This window comes from Sturnira hondurensis, unplaced genomic scaffold, assembly GCF_014824575.4.
Source record: "Sturnira hondurensis isolate 20B ecotype Veracruz unplaced genomic scaffold, ASM1482457v3 Scaffold0006496, whole genome shotgun sequence".
Taxonomy (NCBI): Eukaryota; Metazoa; Chordata; class Mammalia; order Chiroptera; family Phyllostomidae; genus Sturnira; species Sturnira hondurensis.
The window spans coordinates 11,812,381-11,833,767 of record NW_028079127.1 but is presented as its reverse complement, the minus strand read 5'-3'; the positions used below and the strand labels follow the sequence as shown (position 1 = coordinate 11,833,767).

At 34.9% G+C, this 21,387-nt stretch overlaps 1 protein-coding gene and 1 pseudogene across 4 annotated transcripts in view; one reads left to right on the top strand and one right to left on the bottom strand.

Annotated features, from left to right (window-relative positions):
- FRS2 (fibroblast growth factor receptor substrate 2) overlaps positions 1-21,387 on the top strand; it is a 106,695-nt gene that overhangs the window by 6,539 nt on the left and 78,769 nt on the right. For 2 of the 4 annotated variants that reach the window (XM_037049466.1, XM_037049469.1), the window contains exon 2: positions 9,634-9,685. The exons of 1 other annotated variant lie outside the window; for it this stretch is intronic. The gene's annotated coding sequence lies outside the window, so the exon portion shown is untranslated. Of the gene's footprint in view, positions 1-7,987; positions 8,089-9,633; positions 9,686-21,387 lie in introns of those variants that run through there. One more of the 4 variants, XM_037049467.1, reaches the window with a different exon arrangement.
- Positions 6,203-7,056, bottom strand: LOC118989358 (mitochondrial import inner membrane translocase subunit TIM14-like; annotated as a pseudogene).

Genomic DNA, 21,387 nt, shown 5'->3' with positions numbered 1-21,387 from the left:
TGGGGGAGAGTGCTTATCCAACATATTTATGCATATTCAAGTTAGGTTTGTGGTACAGTCTGCCCTTGTACTCCCTACAGGGGCTGTATTGGGATTCTCACAGCCATTGAATTTAACTTTGTCAAGTTTTACATTACTTATAGCACATTTCAAGGGACAGTTCAGATTGTTTTAAATTGAGTTCAAACAGGTTTCTCGAAATTACTTGTTTAAGGCTGTGTTTCCCTACCAGAGTCCCAGGAGGAAATTGGCGAACTGTGGGGGCTGCCTGAGGGTGCTTGCTGTAAGTCATTGCTCTGTTGATCAGCCAACAAGATAAAAACCTCGCCTTTGACACAGTGGAGTAGTAGAAACTGGCTTTCCTCTTCACCTCTTCTGCAGGAAAGATCCTTGAAGCTGCAGCAAGAAAAGCTTTTTTATTTAGCATAGCAAGTAAACCTTGTACAAATATCAGTATTCAAAATGTTTCCTAGAGAAAGAATAGTTCAGCACTTTGCGTAATCGGTTATGTAAGTGGAGCCACAGAAGTCCTCCTGGGGATACAAACCAATTATTAGCATAAGCGCTTATTGAAACTGCATTCAGTTGTCTACATGAGAAGCTTATTGACTCCCTGGTTCACTTAGAATGTGTGTGGGGGTAACTAAAGGTGCAAAGCTTGCATAAATGACTGTTAAATTAAGGCTTGACATTTGTTTCCTTTGAGTGTTTTTGGTTAGTAATTTTAAATAATAAATTTTAAACTCTATTGGGAATGCTATAGAAATATATAGAAATGTATGTTAGACTTCCTGAAACAAAATGTTCATGTTAGGTTGAAATAGCTTAGGCCTCTTGTCCTTTAGTTTTCACGAAAACTGAAGGTTTGCTGCTTTAAATATTAAGGATGTTATTGTTTTATAGAGTTTAGTTGTATAATACTGATTCTGGTAAATAAAAATAATTATACAGAATTCATTTATTTTAACAAAGCTTAAGTTTTTAACAGTGCTTAAATTTTTTCCATAAAGTTCTACTAATGGCTGAAATGAATGGTATGCTCAGAAGGTAGGAATACAGTTTTGCTCTGTTACCTAGCAAGGGCTTGCTGCCCCATGAGCATAAGCCAATACTATGACACCTGCTTCTGATAAGAGAAAAAGCTTATATTGTGAGGTCAGCTGGCAAGAAGACTGGAGGGCAAGGCCCAGATCTGTCTCCTCCATCCAGGGTTTGGGGCAAAATTTAAGGGTTTTCAACACCAGATCTTCCTTAGCTTTGGAAAAGGTTCTGCGTTCAGCTTCTGGTCACGTCTGAGTTCTTTGCTCTGGAAAGAGAGGGTACGGAGGGAGGGGCAGTTAGGGGTTCCACAGGTTTTTCTCCTGAGTGGTGTTCACAAGTGGTGTATCCAAGGTTTAAACAAGGTTTAAACTTTAAAAAGGTTTAAGCTTTATTGGTTCTGGGTCTTGTTAGAAACAGGATAGGACCAGTTTGAGCTGGTTCTGCAGTGACATGAGTAGGACATTTCACAATGCCTATAGGCTTTTATTTTAAATATTCATAAGCATTTTGCATTTTGTGATTTTCTATGTATGTAAACAGTGTTTTAAAGTACTGTCAACTAAAATTGGTACTCCCCAAAAAGGGATGATGTTCATCCTGTGAGTGTTGTGTTCCTGTGATATGGCTTGTATTCAGTTTAGTAACACTGTGCTTACATACTGGGTTGGCAAAACAGTTTTAGTTTTTTCCTTAGTGGCTCTAGTAGTGCTTAGTTGTCTTTAACTACATTCAAAATGGTATTGTTAGATTGTATTGTGACAGCCATCATATCAATGTGCATTTAAAAAGAACATCAAAATTGGTGAATTTTTGTGTAGCCATTTTAATACTGAGGGTGGAAGAAGATACACAACATTTTCAGTGTATCTTTATTATTTCGCTTTATTATTTCAGGAAAGGTAAAATCACTACTGAAATGCAAAAAAAAGATTTGTGCAGGTGTATGGAGAAGGTGCTGTGACTGATTAAACATGTCAGAAGTGGTTTGCGAAGTTTCTTGGTAGTATGGACATTTTGGCCATATAATTCTTTGCTGTGGGGCTGTCTTACGCGTTGGAAGATGTTTAGCAGCATCCTGGTCTCTACTCACTAGAAGCCAGTAAATAGTGGGAGATAGGTGACATACCCAAAAGATCCAAATCAATAAAGTTATTGGTGAAATTGAAAATGTGTCTTTTGTTTATGGAAAAAAACTAAATGGATTTTTTGGCCAACCCAGTATTTAATTTTGGCTTGTTAAAAATTTCTTTGTTCTGGTGGTTTTGGTGGAATATTGAACAATTCCTAACACTTTATATATTTAACAAACAGCAAACTTTTAAAACTTACTAGGAGCAGTAGTTTCAGAAAAAGAAAATGACTTTAAAAGGACATTTAATGAATTTTAAGATGTTCTTTTATTTTTAAGATTATTTAATTATCAATATATTTCTAGTGTTACAAAATTAGCAGCACTAACAGAACGTTCTGCAGTTATTGAATGTTCTGTATCTGTGCAATTCAACATAGTGATCGTCATATATTGAACACTGAAAATGTGTCTAATGGTACACAGGGACTACATTTTAAATAGTATTTAATTTTTATTAGTTTGAATGTGGATAGCCACATGCGGCTAGTGACTACTGACTGAGCTCTCTTGGGTTAGGAAGTCAAGAGGGAGAAGAGGGTTAGAAATCTTCATGCCACCCCTCAGTTCAAATGTAGGCAAAGATAAGTGTTTGTGTAATGAAACAGTGTATCTTCTTACTGTTTCAAGTTCAAGTTTTGTGAAGTAGTATAGATTTTTTAGGGAGTGATCAGTGGTAATTTGATTTTTTTCCTTTTATGTTGATATTTAAAATATACTTTCATTGCAAAAGCATACAGTATAATAAATGTACAATTTAAGTAATTATAAAATGAACTACCATGTACCACTAATTAGCTTAGAAAATCGAACACCACCAGGATCTTTGAAGCCCTTTATACTCCTCCCCATTTGTCTTTAATAATTCTCTACTCCCCCTGTCACCAGCCCCTGGCAACAACCACAGGGTCTGGCAGGAGTGAGGCCTGCTTGAGTGCGTTTGGTAGAGTAATAATGTGGGCGTAATAATTTCTAATTTTAATTTGAATATTTCACCTAAAGTGTCATACGATGTACTTGAGTGTGATATTGTTATGTTACAGAATTACATGCTTATGATTTTGCAATAAAACAGGGACATTATTTGTGCTAGACCCTGTATTTTACTTTGTCTCTGTGAATTTGACTATTTTAGGTACCTCATATAAGTGGGTCATAAAATATTTTTTCTTTTGTGTTGGACTTATTTCACTTAGCATGATGTCTTAAAGATTTATTATCTATGTTGTAGCATGTTCATTGAGTTATACAAAATTCCATGTACTATTTTTTCTTATTTGTAGAAGTTTCATTTAGTTCCTTTTTAAGATTATCCTTTTTTGTAGTCTTATTGCTTTTCTTGATCATGTTCTTGAGATTTTCCTAAAAACCTATTAAATATATTTATTTTATATATCGTATCTGATTATTCCAGTATCTTTGCAGATACGATTTTGCTGTTTGTTTTTGCTGGCTCTTGCTCATGTGCCATACTTTCATGTTTGTTAATATAATAACTATGAAGTTTCTTAGAACTCTTTCTGTATTAATTTTGCAGTGATTTTAAAAATTCCTCACCAGAAGATATGCTTACTGATTTTAGAGGGGAAGGGATGGGGAGAGAGAGAGAGAAAAACATTGATGGGAGAAGATCATCATTCTGTTGCCTTTCACACACAGTTGCCTTTCATGCACACCCTGACGGGTGTGGGCCCAACCTGGATATGTGCCCTGACTGAGAATAGAACCCACAAACCCTTGATTTTGGAGATGATGCTCCAACCAACTGAGCTATACCAGCCACAGCTTGCAGAATAATTTTTAATAGCACTTTAAAATTGTATAGCTTAGAGCTTACAAGTAAACCCCTGGAGGTTAAACTTTTTATTTTGAAATAATTTTAGACTTACAGAAAAGTTGCAAAAATGATACAGTAGATTCTTGTATACCTTTTATACATATTCACCAATTTTTAATATTGTGCTATATTTTTCTTTTGGCATATATACACATCATTATGTATTTTTGTGAACCATTGAAAAGTGAGTATGTTGTATGCTTTCTTGCCTCATAATACCACCTCAGGGTACATTTCCTAAGAATTAGGATATTCTCCTATGTAATTATAGTGCCCTTATCAAATTCCAGAAATTTAACATTGATACTTGAATCTACACTTTATATTCCAGTTCTTTCAGTTTGATCATGTATTTGGTTGTCATTTCTTTTTACTCTCCTTTAATTGGGAAGAATTTCTTAGCTTTCCTTTGTCTTTAATTGAAGAATACTGGTCAGTTATTTTATAAAAGTTTTTCAATTTGGGTTTGTCTGATTTGGTCTGATTTGAATCAGGCTCTTTATCTTCAGTCAGACCACTACAAGAGTGATGTATTCCTCTCAGGATATCACATCTGAATATACATAATGTCCACTTGCCCCTTATTAATGATTTTAATGTAGGTCAAGATGCTACCTGGTTTATTCACTGTATAGTTACTGATTTCTTCCCCTTGTAACTAGTAAGCAATATGCAGAGTGGTATCCTAGTGTTTTGTTTTTTCTTAATGAAAAGCTAGGTACAGTAATATATATACCTTACATTCGTATAGTGTCTTCTGTTTTGCCAGCCATTTTTATATTTTACAGTTTTAATCTTTATAACAGTAGTACTTTTTATAGTTCTGGAAACTAAGATGCAGAGACATAGCTAGTAAGAGGAGGCATTGAAATTCAAACCCTGGTTTTCTTAAGATTCTTTTTACTTGCTATACTCAGTCACCTTTAGTTACTAGATAGACCATAACTTGGACATGATCTGTGTCTTGTTCACTGTTATATTGTCACTGACTGTTGAATGAATAAACAACATAGGCATGAGTTGCTGTTTGACTTAAATGTCTTAAGTGGTGGTAGTCCTAGTATAATTGCATTATTTATATATTATATATTTATATATGAATATATTCATAATATATAACAAGTATATATGATATATGTTGTTGCTCAGAGCTTAAAGCTCATGTGGAAGGTGTTTCTGATGCTTTGCATAACAAGCTAAGATTTTTCAGATCAAAAAGTTGATGGATTTGCACAGAGGAAAAAAATTTGCCTTTCTTGAGAGCATTATGTGATAATGATTTGTGAGGCAGATTTTCTGATACTAACTCAGTTCTTTTTCTAGATGTGTCTTTAAGATTTGGGTGATCAAAGGAAATGATTTAAGGTTTTTCCTCAGGTCAACTTTTGCATTGATACTAGGGTGTAATGTTGGTTCAATATCATCTTTTGACCTGGTGAATTGGTAGAAGTTGGACCCTATCCAAATTTACCTCTTTTTTTCTCTTGTCTCTTACTTTCTATCCTGATTCTCAGTTAAAGCTGGAGGAACATGGGCATTGAGTCTTAGTTGGAACATGAATTCATCCATTGACTAATGGATTCAGTAATAGTTATTGGGAGCTCCTGGATATTAAGAACAGTGTAGTCTTTGAGGTTAAAACGATAGATTAAGGTACATGTCATTACTGTCATGTAGCACAATCCAGAGGCAATAAACTGTTACATCCTTTGTATTAGTCACTTATGTATTTAAGTTGAATATATGTAAGAAAAATTTTATTTATACTTCTTGAAACTTTTGTGGCAAGGGAGAAAATTCTGGGGGTATTGCTTAATTGGTTATATAAGTATAGTTTCAAAACTGGTTAGTTAAGCTTTAAATCTTTATTTAAGTTTTAGAATTAAACTAATTTAATTCTGAAAATTGATCGATACTTTCATTTCAGTTGAAGCCTTGTAATCAAACCTGACCTAAGTAAATTATGTTCAATCTGAAAACTGCCATTTGCTTCCTGTGAGGTTTGGTGAATAGTGGGTGGTAGTGTTTTGGAAGTTATACAAGTTGGGGCAAAAGTAGGTTTACGGTTGTGAGTATGCAAAATACAGAGTTTATTCATTTATTATTTATTAACTATTGTATTTTCTATTCAAATGGTATGTATTTATCCATAATTATTGAGCATGAATCTCCACATATTTTATAATCTTATTTAAAATCCTCAGATTTAAGAAACTTATACCAAGGCTTTGACTTTATTTGTGCTAAATTGTTTTTAAAATTCGTAGCTTTTTGTATTATAAAAAGCTGGTACTGGTATACATAAGTAATAAGAACTTAAAATTCATTATGCATTTACATCATTTTTTTTTAGTTTGACCTTCTAGTAAACCTTTAGCTTCATTGGTTTTGTCTGCTATGTATGAAGATCCTCCCTTGTCTGGGTGATTTAAGAGCTTACTTTTGTCAACGGGTATCTCTTATTTTTCCTTTATTGGCAGTAGGGACCTAGTATTAATGCTGCTTCCTATTCTGTCATTTTGGGTTCAAACCCACCTCTGTAATAGCTACCTCTAAAGGCAAATTTTGGTGGACTTTGAAAAACTTGTTTGACTTGAGGTTCCATATGCTTCATGGCTTTGCAAAACATAGTGGCCTGCAAACCCTGCATCAGCACTTGTCATTCCAGTTGCTACCACTGTACTGGCCACAGCTGGTGCTTGGTTCCTCTGCTTCCCCCGAGAGTGTGGTTCATCCCAGGCCAGAGGCTGTGGCCACCAACTCCACGCCTCCACCATAAAGCCGGTCGGCCAGCCCTGCCAAGGATAAAACGTCCAGACACGGGTGCCCCAGAAAACATGGTGATGGTGACCCTTAATTATTGTATTATTTTCCATACAAACAGCTGTAAACCTGCTTTTGCCCCACCCTATGTATTGCGTGGTAATTTTTACATTCCCATATCTCCCACTCCCTCAAAACAAAGCTTAATATTATACATGCAGGCACATGTTTATTTTTTATTGTATTTTTTTGGCTTTTGAGGTAAAGACTCAGGATGTTGCAAAAATAGTAGGGTCTTACATCCACTTCACTCAGTTTTCTCAATGGCGACATTTTATGAAATGTGAAATGAAATACAATATGAAAACCAGGAAATTGATATCAGTACATTACTGTTCACTAAACTGTAGACCACATACAGATTTTAAACCTTCATTTCTGTGGGTGTGGGTGTGTAGTTCTGTGAAATATTATTCCATGTATAGTTTTGTGTAAACACTACCACAATCAAGATAAAAACTTCCTGTTGTTACCTCTGTGCATTCACACACACCTACCACTAGTTTTGTCATTTTTATAATGTTATCTGAATGAAATCATCCTGTATGTAACCTTTTGAGATGCATATTTAAAAATATAATTTGTTTTAATTCTAAAAGTAAAACATTTAAAAATGGTTAAATGATTGAAAAAATGTATTTCGAATCTACCACCCTAATACAGTAATCATTTTGGAGTTTGTTTACTACAGCCTTTTCCATATGAAGTTTTATGTCATTGTTATAGTAGGCTGCTTTTTTAAACTTAAAATATTAAGTGTGTTCTCTGTCACCATCATAATTTTTGCTTTTATAAGAAATGTTGGTTGAAAAAACCTTTGAGCATACAGATTTCTTCATATTTTTTGTTATTTCCTGGGGCAGTTCCCAGATGTGTGATACTGAGCTAAAGGATATGAGGGTTTCTTAGTCTTGAAACATTTGGTCAAATTGTTTCTCTAAAGGGTGGTACTATTAGTACTATTTCACCGTCTCCTTGTTAGAGTGGATATTAGTGTTACTGTAGTTCCTCTCCCAACTTAACAGGTGAAGAAGGTACTTCATTGTTCTAATTTTAGAGTGCATTTCTTTATGTAACAGTTTTCTATGAAGGGTAAAATTGATTGTAATGTCAAAATGACATGAACTTTTAAAATGTGATTTTAAAAGTTGGAAAAGCACTTTAATATCTGTACCAGTCAGTGTTCAACATTTCTGAGCAATAGGTTGACTCACCAGTTCCATCCTCTTACCGTACCTGGAACCTCTTTAGCTTACAGGTTTGTTGCCTACAAAATGATTGCCAGTTTTTGCATTGCCTCTCTCCCTGGCCTCTGCCATTGTCTTCTAGTTACTTTTCTCAGTTTGGATCCTTGACCTTTTCCCATGTCTGTTCCCTCTTCAGAGAGCTGCTGCTCTGTCCACTGTTACCACACCACACCTTACTCATTTTTTCCTGTGTTCATGTCAGCTCATGCTGACATGTGAATGCAATACCGTAATGTTTCCTTATAGTTGAATGTAACCCTGGGTGACTACACTCTCTCCTGGGGCTCTTGGGAGTATTGGCTGTCTTCGCTTTTTTAATGGCTACCCCAGAAGTTATATGGCTAAGGATGTATGAAGTATAAATAATATATGTGAATACAAAATAACAGAGTAATAAAGAGAGTGTGTATCTTTTACTTTTCTATATATATATTCTCAGAGCAGTAGACTGTCAGGGTAATAACAAAACCCTTAAAGTAAAGCAGAAGTTTTTAATTCAATATTACTAAATGCCAAGCATTATGCTTAAATACTTTAGTCTTTACAATATTCCAGTCCTGGCTGTGTGGCTCGGTAGATTGAGTGCTAGTCTGCAAACTGAAAGGTTACCAGTTTGATTCCCGGTCAGGGCACATCCCTGGGTTGTGGGCCCCCCATCTCCAACTGGGAGAGTGTGAGAGGCAACCAATTGCACATCGATGTTTCTCTCCCTTTTTTTCTCCCTCCCCCCTCTCTAAAAATAAATAAATAAAATTAAAAAACCCAGAATATTCCTATACATTTTTGTTGTAGCTACATATGAAGATCTCATATGTGATGTTGAGAAGGTATATGTGCTGTTGAAAAGTTGGTTAGCAGGGATTCACCAAAAATGTATTTTGAATTTTAACTTGGGTATACATTATTTCACCATCTCCGCCGCCCCNTCCCCCCCCCCCCCCCCCCCCCCCCCCATAAGGTCAAGGTTTCTTTGTGGATAGTCCTTTGATAAGAGCTCTGGATGGTCTTTTTAGAACAATCCATACCCATGAAGCATTATCTGGTAAGTATCTTTCTTAGGAAAGAGAGAATTAAGAGGCACTTTCAGTGTGTTAAAAATTTTATAGTTTTAGGCTTTTTTTCTCTATTCTTTTAGAGCTCTTACATATACTTAATTCCATAATAACTTTAAAAAAATAATTAGTCTTTGAGTCTTTTTGAACTTTGAACAGAATTTCAGAGAAACAACCCCTTTCACACTCATACTTCATCAGTTTACATAATCTTAGATTACATAATTACAATAACAAGTACAGTTGGCATAAACTGGTGTGGGAACAAACAGCTGGCTCTTGTTAAGCGTCCAGCTCATTTGGTGAGAGCAGAAGGGTGGGGATGTGTGTAAGAAAGTGGTCTGCCTAATTGGAAGACCCTACTAGGTCCGAGTGACCAGCCTGGGGTAGGCCTCAGGGAGTGATTTATGGAGGGATTGAAGAGCTTTATTTCTAGAAGTCGATATAGTAGAAGTCTGTTAAAAGAGTTTCTACTAAATTATTGTTCTTATTTCCGTTTTATAGATGAGAAAACTGAGTCTTCAGAGAGTTAAGTAACATTCCCAAGGTCAGACAGGTAAGATGTAATGGAGCCCTGGGGTTTGTATTTAGATGTTTGTAGGTTCATGCATAGCATGTTCCCTTACTTGCTGTGCAGGTGCTAGATGCCTAGATGTTGCCTGATTTATACCTGGTCATTAAGTATTCTTGATGAATATTCATTAAGTATACCGGTCTTCAGGTCATGTTTGGGGTAGTTCTTGAAATTATTCCACATTTTGGGTCCTAATTTCATTTTGCTCCTTAGTATTTCTTTAGCGCTAATGCAATGTAAAAGATGCGAGTACATTCCAAGGTGAAAATTCGGTTTACAATTTGTTTTATTTTATATTACATATGTATAGGTGAGAACCGTAGCTAAGATTTTGCAGAGTCGTACTGCTGAGGTAGTTGTGAAATAAGAGTGTAAGGAGGAAAAATGGAGTTTGGAGAACACAGATGTAGACTCTTCTTCCTGTTTAATTTCCTTCATAGCTGGGATCTGATGAGTCCTCTCTTCTTTCATCATTACTTATTTCTTGAAGCATCAGTTGAGCCCTTAGGATCTACAAAAAAGTGTGTGTGGGTACACATATATATACTCTCTATATAAATATATGTGTATATTGTGTGTGTGTATGTATATTTCATAAGTATCTTTCTGTCGTCACCCAGAACACACAACAAACCTTTTCCTGATAAACTTAAATGTTTTATTGATATGTATAGTTTGGTATGTATTTTTAGTTTGCATTTTGCATTTTAGAACATTAAAAAACCTATACTACACTATTACCACTACTTTTCAGTTGTTAGAATCCAAAGTTGTTGTTCTACAAAATAAAATGTTTATTGCATAATTATTCATTGGGTTTTCTCTTTTTATTGTTGATGACTATAACTACAATGGGAGCTTTTAATCACTATGAGAGAATTTCTATTACTACATTAAGTTTTAATTTCAGCCCTCAAAATGAAATTTGGTTATCTTGGTGTACAAAGCATTCTTTCATACAGTTCGTGAGGCTATTTGGCTATTTTTAAATCTTGAAAAGAACTCTTAAGTTTTTGTCTTAGTGCTCCTGCGCTCAAGATTGGAAACCACAGATGGGATATTAAATATGCATGTGTGTAGTTGTTAATCCCTGACTTTGATATGATTATAATTGATATTATGATTAGCATTACTCTTTGAGTATCAAGTACCTCAGACACTCTTGAGCCATAAATATGTAAATATAAAATAATATAGACAAAAAAGGAAAATTACCAGTTGATAATATTCTTGTTGTTTTTTTTTTTTTGGAAAGGTCAAGATATGTAATACTAATTCTGAGGCAGTTTTTACCTCCTGCTTTTTTAAGTGTAGGTTTACTTCATGAGGTTGGGTTTTATTTGCTTGTTTGCTTTTTGGCATTAGTCTGAGTGTTTGAATCTCGCAAAGGAGTGGACTGATTTTTTGACATGCCAGCTAGCCTCTTTCATTTACTGACTGCATGAGACTGTAGTTGATTATGACAACAAACTTTGGGGCTGTATAGTTTGACATTTTTCTTTAAACACATTATTATTAAGTTTTTAAAATTAAAATTTGTTCATAGTGATATAGCAGTGTGCTTACATGGCCAAGTCATAATGTTGATAATGAGAGTCAGGGAAATGATGTTTTGTTTTTTTTTATAAAATAAATGTGATTCTCTTCCCAAATGTTACCATGTTATGTTTTCCTCCTCTTCAAGATTTCTTTTTTCTGGTTTTATAATCAAACAGATTGCAATACTTTTGAATCAGAGGAAGAAGAGGGGGACCAGCTTAGTATTAGCCGCTGTTATATTAATTTCTTTATCTAAGTAGCAAAACCAAAAATCTCATTAAATAGCAACATTTCAAAATTAGCTTGAAAAAGAATTTGAATTATTTCATTCAGTTTCTTGAGTTTTAATTACTGAAGGACAATTATGTTCAATTTTGGAATTTAAGAACTAAAAAGGAAAACTCTGTTAGAAAAATGATATCTTAAAATGGTTGTTTTGGAGTTTGACACTTAGTCGTCCCCCCCCCCCCCCCTTCTCTTATTGTGAACTGCCTTTTGGATTCAAATGGTTTTGGTACTTCTTAGGTTCTTTGTATTTCTGGTGCTTGTAGCCATTGAGATCTAGACCCTAACCGGAAATTTCAGCTAGTTTTTTACTTTTGATGAAGCATGGTTTTTAGAGTGCTGATCAAATTAGATTACATCCAATTTTATTTCCATAATAAGGGTTGCTTTGGGTAAGACAAATTTTTCATCTATTTTTTCACCTATTATACTTAGTTTTGATTGGTGCAAAGTTGCCATAGTCTTTTTATTAAGGAGGCAATGAGCCCTCTACTATAGTATATTGGTTATTGGTAAGCTCTAGTAGCTTAGATTCTCAGTCTTAATGAATGTTGCCTGTAGATGAGGATAGTAAAATTATGTATGATGGATGTATCATAGGATTGGAGAAAATGGTCTAAATTCTTTAAGCAATTTTTAATTTACTTTTGACAAAAGGGTAATATGTTTACATGGCCCAAAATTTAAAGGTACAGATAGGTTTATTGTGGAAAGCAAGTCTCTAGTCTCTTGTCTACTAGGTCCCCTCCCCTGAGGCATTTGCTCTTGGTACCAAATTTTCTTCCTACATTTATAACCATATCCACTCTTTTTATTGGTTGCGTAGTATTCATTGTATTGATTGTACTATAAATTAAGCTTGTTTCTTAGCTTTTGCTTTTATAAATAATGAGGCAACAAGTATTGTATACATATTTCACATCTGTGCAAAGATAGCAGTACTTTAAATTTTAGAGGTGGAGTTTCTGTGCCAGCAGATACACGCATTTACAATTTTGGTAGATATTGCCAGATTGTTTTTCTTGGTGTATTTATTTCTCAATTTAGATATTAGTTTTCTAAGGTACTTTTGTAAAAGTATGATCGCCAGTTTTATGCTGTTTATAACTGAATTTATTTTATTTTTCAATTACAGTTTAAATTCAGTAGTGTTATGTATTAGTTTCAGGTGTACAGAATAGTGGTTAGACAATGATATATTTTTAAATGTTTCCCCTGGTATTTCTAGTACCTACCTGACACCATACATAGTTATTACAATATTGTTGACAATATTCCCTATGCTGCATTTTACATCCCCATCACTGTTTTGTAACTGCCAATTTGTACTTCTTAATCTCTTCAGTTTTTTCACTCAGTCCCCCAAGTTTCCTCCCCTCTGGCAACCATCGGTCTGTTCTCTGTATCTGAGTCTATTTCAGTTTTGTTTGTTCATTTGTTTTGTTGTCTAGATTTCACATAAAAGTGAAATTAGATGCTATTTATCTTTCTCTGACTGACTGACTTAGTAGAATACCTTCTAGGTCCATCCATGCTGTCACAAATGGTTGAGGTTTCATTCTTTTTAATGACTCAGTAGTTGTATTAGATTTATTTTTTATTCATTATGTGGTTGCAAGGATGGGTCACTCATGTTGTACAAACTACTCATACTCACTTGTTCACTTTGTCAAAAGTGTATTTGTTTGATTACTAGTAGTTACTGAATTTTACTTTTATATAGGTACGTTCTGTCTTGTAAGTGAATTGTTTAAAAAGGACTTTGGCTAAGGATAAGGGAAAATCAGGACTTAAAAAGGGGAATTTGGAATTAGGAGCCTATTTTTCCAATAAATCACCTAAGAAAGGTGTTTAGCTTACTAGTTCAGGCAGTAAAAATGATGTAACCCATCATATTGCATTGTATTTGAACCACTGTTTGTATCACTGGCGGAAACTCAGTTCATCCTGCTGCATCCCTGTCTTGGGGAACTGCGTCTCCCCAAAATCTAGGACCTTGGTTGCGACTTCCATTACCTGAGGCAGGAAGTAGAGTTGAGTAGAGTTGTGTAGGGTGATCAGTCCAAGGAGCAGAATGCCTAGAAGGAGCAGTGAACTGAGTTAGTGGGGTAGCAAGTGAGAAAAGGCAATTGAATGAACTTAAGGTGGTTTATTCCTTCTGCTGTTGCTACTCTGCAGGGTTAGGGAAGGATAAAGGAGGGAGCAGGAAAATGGGAAAGATGGGATTTTCCTTTCTTTTCTGTCATGGTAACTTTCTTTTTTTATTAGTCCCATCCATAGGATCCTGACACCTGGAATTCAGGTGAGTTGAGATGAATTCGGGCTTGTTGAGGGTAGTGGAGAAGAGATGAAGAGTGAGTGTCTGTAACCATCAGGAAGGTTTATTGAGTCTGAGAATAGGGACATGGAATGGAAGAGAGGATTTTGAGTGATAAGACAACCAACCATCTATCTATGTGTTAAGCTTTTATAGTTTGTTCTTCTTAAAAAAAGTTTTTGTAGGCAGGTGGGTGGGCAGTGTTGAGGGCATTTTAAGCATTGTTTTTTGGAGGAGAGGACAGTAAAATCTTGGCTTCATGTGAATATTTTTAAGGGTACTCTAACCATTCTTACCTGAAGTGAAACATACGCAGAGGCTTTGACTCAAAGAGAATGTTCTGTTATATCCTCGTTGGTTTAAAGCTTTCTCTGCTGGTCTCACTTGAAGTAGTAGCAATAATTCTCTTTCTATTCAGTCTCATGGCAGAGCAGAACAGAGTTGACTGTGCAGCCGCTGTCCTTCAGACATGTCTAAATTTCTCAGTCTATTTATGAGCATCAACAAACACTGTGCATACTTCTGCCATGGGGTGAATACGTCTCTTTTCCTTTAATTTAGCTTAAAACTAGTAATGGAATTCCTGAGGTTTTGAGAGGAATAGTGTTGGCAAGTTTAGTTTCAAAACTAAAGGCAAATTAAGATACCAAGCAAAACAGACTATTACTTTAGAAAGGGATCTTAAAACTCTGCTGACATTTGCAAACTTAGTGTCATATTTATATAAGCTTTAGCTAGCAACTACTATTTTTCTAAAATTGTTGGTTTAAAAATAATTGTTATATTTATGCATTTAAAAAGTTGCTTCTAACACACTTTGGATATGCTTGAGCTCAGCCTTTCAGCAAAATATTCAGACATTTGGGCATCATTCCTTTTGGTCTTATTCTGTCTCAGGCCATTTAAGATAATTAAGATGGATTGTGGATGTCAGGAATTTGATAAGCTTCCATTAAAATCTAATGTAGTTTAAAAAATTGCTTAAAATGGCCTTCAGCCTCTTAAAATATGCTATCATCATCCAAATTATGAAATTTAGCTGAGTATTGCTAACATGACAAATGATAGCACTTGTCATTTTGATGTTTGTTCTTTAAGTGCACTGTTTCATTGCCTTTGTAAGATAATAGCTGCATGTACTCTAAAGGATTATACTAATAAAAACAGGCCTCCTCTGATTAAATCTGTTTAATTCTGACTTTTGTATGCATCTCATTGGTATTCATTTGTGACCTCAGCTAGTTATGTGAGCTTTACCCATAAAACCATGATCTGTTTTTGAGTGTCTCCTTGTGTTAAATCTGTAATTTTGTTTTGTTGTTAGGCATCTCTTACTATTTTAAAATTTCTCCAGGACAAAATTGTTCTTTGTACATTCTTTGATATTTCTCCATGATGTGTTGCAATGCAATGAATTGCTTTGATGTTGTGGGTAGACACTAAGAGCTTATTTGCCCATTTAAAAGACACCTAATACTTACTTTGTTGTAGAGGCTGAGGATACAAAGTCCGATAAGGTAAGGACTTCAAGTTGTTTAGACTTTGATGGGAGATTCAGACAGTAAATAAATTGTAGTACCATGTGTCTTTTATATTTGGAAATGGTCTTGGTAGAGCCAGAGCTCTCTACCTCTGATAGAGAAGATTTTTGTACTTACTCTGAAGAATAGAAACTAACATTTGTAGAGTGACTAAAGGCTTCTGTATCAGTTTTCCTCCTAAATCTTTCAACATAAGCATGTTATCCATTATATAAAAGGAAACTATCTTCTAGAGGTTATATGATTTGCTGAAGGCTCTTAGCTAATAAGTTACAGAGCTGGGATTCTTTCTCACTTAGTGTTCTTTTATTACCAGGATTTCTTAACTTTAGCACTAGTGACATTTTGGGCCAGATAATTGTCATGGGAGACTGTCCTATGCATTATAGGATGTTTAGCAGTATCTGTGGTTCTACTTCGGGCCAGGACTAGGGTGAAACAAGGAGGCACCTAGGACACAAAATTTAAGGAGTCACTCCCAGGGTCTTTAAGTGCTGACCTGGCATTTAATCCTCACAATATCTGGTTCTCCATATCAGCCTGTCGCTTCTAGATTTTGATTCATTAAATACCCTAGGCACTGGGATGTTCCCTGGGAGCTGAAGAGCATTAGTGAGCAGGAACTTTCTGTGCCATTTGTCTTTGTAATCCAAAAACACATACTACTGGGTAAAGTGACTAAAAGGAAATGGCATTTATAGGCACCAAGTAAAGACCTCCTAAATACTACAGAACCAAGAACCCTTAGGTGATATGTTGTAGAACAAGAATAGCAATTGCTTCAGACTAATGAGAACTTAGAGCAAAAACTATATGTTGAACATACTCAGTTTATTTTATTTTGTGCCCGGAAGCCTGGCACTTACCTGCTAATATTAACTTTATACCAAGAAATCCCGTTAATTATTTTCCCATGTCTCTGTTTCAATAGAAGTAATACTTGTATGGATAGATTTGTTAATACCTTTTGATTAGCTAGACAGTAGCTTGACACAACCTGGGTTCTTTATCTAGTGCTCTACAATGGAGTCTTTAAAAAATGGAGTAATAAAAACCTGAATTTTAGGAGTATCAACAAACAGGGCCCAAGAGGATTCTTAACAGAATGCCAAATTTTTAAATCTTAAGTAGTTTTGACTTATATTTAACTTTCTGATAAAATACTAATATTTGAGTTGTGCTAATACTATTTAAAATTTTTTATACTCATAGAATTGTAGGTAGATTATAGAAGTCCTTGAAAAGCTGTAAGAGTAGTCAATTCTTACTGTAGACAATAGAGAGCCATTAAAGACTGTCAAATAGAAGAGTAATTTAGTAAAGGTAACTTTTCAGAAATATTATTCTGGCCACACTGTATATAAGGTATTTTTAATGTATTGGACAACAACCTTCACGAAGGTCACTTTAGAGACCAGTCAGCCACAATGAGAGCCTGGAATTAGGATACTTGTCCCATTTTACATCCTCCTGTTCCCGCCTACACCTCCATTTTTGGAGAAAGGATCTGTAAGGCTATCTATCTTTTCTCATAGATTATGAAGTTTTTAAAGAAATGGCTTTCTAGAATGACACAGTTTTATTCATATGCAGCAGGAACACAACAGGTGTTTGTGGAATGAATGAATGGTGGAATTAATGAATTAGTAACTGCTAGAATACTATACAAATAAATAAATAAATTAGGGAATGGAGAGGGATGAGTCAAAGATAATGCCTAGGTTTTCAGTGTGCGAGTAGTGGTAAAGGAGAATTTGACTATCTTTTGATGGTAAGGATGAAAGTGGTGGAGGTGTGAGGTGATCCAGAAGAGAATGGGTTTCATTTGGAGGTGCTGAATTACATGTGCTGGTACTGTATTGAAATCTGGAGCTTAGCCAAGAATTTGGGTTTATCACAGAAGTGAGAAAATGTGGAGAAAGAACTGAGTTCAAAACCAGGCACAGTTTGGGTCAGAGCAGTGTTTTTGACACATCTGTTCTTTGAGGACCACTCCAAAATGCAGAATCTTTGTTTAAATGACTCTTTTACTTGAATATGTTTATCTTAAAGAGACACTTTATGTGGTACTTTAAATTGCAAACTAAAATCACTTGCTTTAAATAGTTGGCAGTGGAAAATTAAAGTGATGACAATAATGGTGTTGAATTTTAGCTAGATACTGTTGCCTGCTAACTTCTGAGCCCGTCTGCTCAGTTTAAATTAAAAAAAACAATGAAATACAAAGTTTGAGGGCTTGACATGCTGATTTTCTCATGACATGATTCATTATTATATATGTGCCACCTGAAGGCATACATGCCATGCTTTGGGAAACACGTAGGTGTGCTAGGGGAAGCGGAACCTGCTGTGAAAAGAGAGGCAGTTGCCTCGCTGGTAATGAGACCAGTAAAAACCAGGAGAGAGCGATGAAGTCCTAGAAGTCTTGGGGAAGTAGGAGTTTCAAAAAGGTATTTGTGGTGCTGTTAAAAATGCAGGGAAAGGTTTGTGAAAGCTTGCATATCAGTACATTATACTGTCTATTAATACATGCCAAGAAGTTTCTGCATTCTGGTGATTCTCATATATTTGCATTTAGGCAGTTCACATAGATCATCATGTAGGAATTGATAAAATACTTTCTTGATATGTTTGCAAGTTTTATCTGAAATGAGTAAATGAAAGTGTGGAAAAGGCATGTGGCATGGTGAGGAAAGTACATTCCTGGTTTTCAAATAACTAACTATTAGAACATCCTTGTGGTCATGTTCTTATTTTTATGATTGAGACTTAGTAGGACTAGTTAATTCAATAATAAAAATTCAATACATGAAATCATGAAATACATGATCCAGCCCTATAAACACGAATTAGACCACCATATATGGACACAGACACACAATTAGTTTCTCTAAAGAGGAAGGCTTTCCCCTCCCCCTTTTAATGTTACTTTGAGGAAACTAGATTGTATGTCTTTATAGGGATAGGATAATTTTGAGGAATAGTTTTGCATAGTCATATGTTAGGGTCATTGGTCATATATTTTTTTTCACTTTTGGTGGGTGGGTTAGTGGGAAAATTAGTGTATTAATAGTTTACTTGTATCTTTTGTTATCCTTAAAATGAAAATTTGACCCTGGCTGGGTACTCAGTGGTTTAGAGTGTCATCCCAGTAGGCCAAGGTTGTGGGCACACACAGTAGTCAACCAACGAATGCGTAAATACGTGGAACAACAAATCAGTGTCTGTCTGTCAGTGTCTCTCTCTTTCTCTCTCTGCCTCCCTCCCTCCCTCCCTTTCTTCCTCTTTCTCTCTCAAATCAATAAATAAAAAAAGGGAAGAAAATTTGTTCCTGACATCTGAACATATTTTAGAAGTTCTTAGAATTTATGGCAATAAAATGATTCTATGATTTTCTGTGAATTACCTGTAATAGAACGTTGTTGTTCTTTGCATTATAAAATCCATTTTAAAGAATATCTAAGAACACATTTTTTGATACCTTATTTTCAAGCTGAATTTAGGTGGCTGGTCCCAATTTAAGATTAAACTTTTTCAATTAAATACACTTTTTTAGAAATTGCAGTACTAAAAAAAAATCACTAAATTGTTACGTACCACGATTCAGCCATAATCCCCTCCCTCTACTTATGAATGAGACAAAATATAAATAATAAAATACATAGTGGTGGTTGCCAGGCCACAATATCCTATAACGTACCTGTGGTACAGTACTGTTCTGTATCACCTAACCACCATTTATAATGGTGATTCTGTGGAGCAAAAAGACATTCATGACTCCAAAGCAACGAACCAACGAATCATTTTTGGAATGTACCATTGTTAAGTTGGTTACTGCCATAGAAGTCATTAATTTGGGCAGAAAAGTGATGTGTTAAAAGAGACTTGAGCCCTGGCTAGTGTAGCTCAGTGGATTGAGTGCGGGCTGTGAACTAAGTGGTTGCCAGTTTGATTCCCAGTCAGGGCACATGCCTGGGTTACAGGCCAGGTCCCCAGTGGGGGCCACATGAGAGGCAAGCACACATTGATGTTTCCCTCCCTCTCTTTCTCCCTCCCTTTCTTCTCTCTAAAAGTAAACAAATAAAATATTTTTAAAAACCCCAGAGACTTGAGTATCTGTATTACTCTTGAAAGTACATTAAATATTTTGGGAGTCTATTTCTGTGGGGATATTTCTCTGCTTTTACAGTAGTGGGAAAGTAGGATTCACTGTGTACTTAACCTTGGCAAACTAATTCCATAAAATGAAGGGTATATATAATATGAATTAATCTGTTTAGTGATAAGGTTTAGGGATAAGTAAGTACTGACTGTATTTCATTCTTTGGAAACATTCAGATTGGTTATGTCAGTGAACAATCTGTCCCATAAGTTTTAATTTATATTTTAAAATGCAGGTGGTCTTAGTTAAATCTAAACAAGAACACCACTTAAAAGACTTGTAGTGAAGCATGAAAGTTCTATTAGACATGGAGTTCTGTTTCTGCCAATAACTCGACATTTTGAGGACAGATAGCATCCCATTTTCAATTTGAGATTGGGTACAAAAATATCCTAGGGCTGAGAATAGGCGTAGTAAATTGCACCAACAAAAACCTTTTGTGTTTTTATAGTGGAGGAAAAGTCTTCACTGAGTGTGCATGGAAAAAATGATACAAACTCCTTATGCTTTAACATAGTAGATGGGACCTCATTTTATTATGGTTACTCCGTATGATTAATTTTTGATGCAAATTCCAAAAAAGTTTCTGCACATGAGTTCCTTGATGTTTTTTCTGTTATTTTCATCTTTGGTTAATTAGAGTCCCACTCTCCCTTCTCTGCCATAAGTGTTTCATTAATTTTTCTTCTCTTATTTTTATTTTCATATTTTTTTAATTAATGTTTTTATACTACTTTAAGCTTAAATCTTTTTCCTAGTGGTTTAAAAAATTATGGGACAGTAAAGTTGTCTTCAGATGTCTTTTATTTTCACTTTAATACTGTTTGAGTTGGCTTTTAACACATGCTTCTTTTGCCTAAATTTCTCTTCAAGGAGAAGAATCACTTTTAGCATTAACACTTCTGGGAATTGTTTCAAAGTTTAGTTTATTGTCTTAATGTTAATAAGGTTTCCAGAAGTCTCATTTTTGTCCTATATCTCCAAAGAGTAGATTTGATTTTGTTGTTTTAACTGGGTTCTATATTGGTTTAATCCCAGATCTTTCAAAAAGTTACAATTGACTTCTTTCTAATTTATTCAGTATTTCAGAATGCTAGTAAATTGGGAAAGTACTGATATGTATTCTTTAGGTAAAATAATTTTAATGAGATACTAGTACTATTAGTAACTTAAATATATTTGAGGAGACTAATAAATGTTAATATTTATTCAATGATTTCATAAAATTTTGTGGGAGGAAGGGAAAATATTGGGTGATATGATTTTTGGTGAGCAATCAAAATTTATGTAGCATTTTTTAATGATTATCAGTAAAATGTAACTAAAGTTAATGGTAGCTAACTGTCCATTAGGGCATATTTTGTTGGTTGAAATATTTAGTTTGATACATAAATATTTAGTTTGATACATTGTTTCACACTGATACTTTAATGCATAACAGTGCATGTTGTGTGTGTGCCTGGGAGCATGGGATTCAATACATTTTTAGAGAATGAAAAATAATAAATTCCTGAATGGCTAATGAAGTACTTTAGTGAAATTTATTGTTCATTATTGATTTTCTGAATGTGATTGATAAAGCACTGACTCCAGTTACTGGTTTGTTTTTGATGACCACTATAGTTATTTCCTCGTGGATAGGCTCAGGTAATATAATAAAAAATGTTAATCCAAGACAGACATAATCAGGAAGATTTAAAATCACATAACATACCTGAAGAACATAAGTAGAGATAATGGTCTATCCATTAATACTATATGGCTGTTTGGTAGAGTGATTAAGAACCCTGCTGGACTTCCTGTCAAGATGGAGATGCAGGTAGACACACTTTACCTCCTT